Source organism: Austrofundulus limnaeus, unplaced genomic scaffold (assembly GCF_001266775.1).
Source record: "Austrofundulus limnaeus strain Quisiro unplaced genomic scaffold, Austrofundulus_limnaeus-1.0 Scaffold995, whole genome shotgun sequence".
In the NCBI taxonomy this organism is placed as follows: domain Eukaryota; kingdom Metazoa; phylum Chordata; class Actinopteri; order Cyprinodontiformes; family Rivulidae; genus Austrofundulus; species Austrofundulus limnaeus.
In genome coordinates this window covers 40515-42231 of record NW_013953397.1, presented here as the reverse complement: position 1 = coordinate 42231, position 1717 = coordinate 40515, and the positions used below count along the sequence as shown (strand labels likewise).

General features: G+C 38.3%; 1 long non-coding RNA gene across 1 annotated transcript; it reads left to right on the top strand.

The window, feature by feature from the left end:
* The first annotated feature begins 12 nt into the window (after nucleotides 1-12).
* Nucleotides 13-1711, top strand: LOC106533663 (uncharacterized). Its single transcript, XR_001312266.1, has 3 exons — nucleotides 13-226; nucleotides 328-670; nucleotides 1484-1711. It is a non-coding gene; the product is annotated as an uncharacterized LOC106533663 (long non-coding RNA).
* Nucleotides 1712-1717: the final 6 nt, after the last annotated feature.

Below are 1717 nucleotides of genomic sequence, written 5' to 3'. Positions count from 1 at the left end.
CGCGCAAGGTAGTGAAAAATTACTTGTAATATCCCTTTAGTCATTTCCCGAATCGGAAGCTAACTTCAGCTTCGTATCTCACGAGACATTGTAGAAGAACTCGGACTTGTAGAGAAGCTGGATCCACCATTACCTGTTCTGGGTATCACCGGTCAAAGAATCACAGCCATCACTCATTGGGTCAGCAATAGGCATGGACTGAATACCGGTTTCACGGTATACCACGGTATAAAAAATTCACGGTGTCAAAACTACAAAAATTTTCTGTAATACGTGCCTATGGTTTAAAAGGTTTTTTTTTTTTTTGGTTTTTTTATGTCTCGTCAGAGAGAAAGAGGTGAAATCCTTCCGCTCGTGTTCAGACTTTGACCCCGCCCCCGCGCACCCCGTAGCTCTTCAAGTAGCACTCAGCTGCGGCCAGTTTTGCAGATTGCAAGATGGCGGAAGGAGGCGAGGATCTCCCAGAACTTCCCCCCCGTCTAAACGAATTAAATCGGCTATATGGGGATACTTTGGCTACCGTAGAAAAACAGATGGCAACGGTTTGGAGGAAGAAGGTAATCCTACATGCAAAACATGCTTGCGGAGAGTGGCAGCCAAAGGAGGCAACACGTCGAACATGATAGCACACCTACGAGAGCACCACCCGTCACTGTTTGCTACATACAAGGTAAAGTTATGCTATGCTATCTTGAAATGAACGAACTACTTTTAGCATCAGACAATGGTGAAACAGGCTATCACTGCRTTACTGTGGCTTATTGTGTCAGTCACAACTTGTTTGAAAGAGTGTTGTGGAGTTGATGAATTGTGTATTTAGTTAGCTTTAAGTGAAAGGCAAAAGAACCGAGTCCCTTCGTAGCTTAGTCAAGCAGCTCTTTAACTGAACGCGCATTTCTTATAAACATTAAAGGGGAATGAGTTTTCTGCATTACGTTTGATCAAAAATGCGACGGAGTATTATGTCCAAAGTCCAGGCATTTTTTTTTCTAAATTACTAGAGTTGAAGTAAAAAATTACATTAAATTTGACTAAAGTTTTTAAATTGTGTGAACTCCTACACACACACACACAAAAAAAAAACAGTCTTACCACTGCCTTAATATGAGGAATCTTTAAAAAAAAAAAGAAATATTTATATTTTAACATGTCAGCTGCTGTTTAGCTGAGCTGGTCACATCAGATATTGATAACTCTTAAGCTTTTTTTCTTATTGAAACAAACTTTTTTCTCCTAATTTGACAACTTTCTTCTGTTAATTATATTATGACAATATTCTTTTAATACAACTTTATTCTGGTATTATTACAACTTTAGTCTTGTAATTTTCATATAAAAACAACTTAGTCTGGCCCTACTCTGTCTGTCATACTAAAAACAGCTTCTAAAGAAATTTAAAGTTGATTGTTGTAGAAAATATAGTGATAGATTAATTTGAAATTCCAGTTAAATTCACATCTATTTTAACTGCTTTCTTTTTTAGAATAACGATGGCTCTGGCGGCTACAAGTCATATAAAGCACCTCAAGTATCACCTCAAGAATCACCTGCAGCCACTGCTGACTAAGAACAGGAAACCAGCACTTCCACTGCCTCCTTTGCTGGTACAAAAAAGAAAGACAAATCACTGTCTTGTTTGCTGAAAGAAATAACATCAGCAAAACAGCAGAGAGTTCAAGCTGTAGATGGCTTACCAAAAGAGAGAGTGAAAATTGAG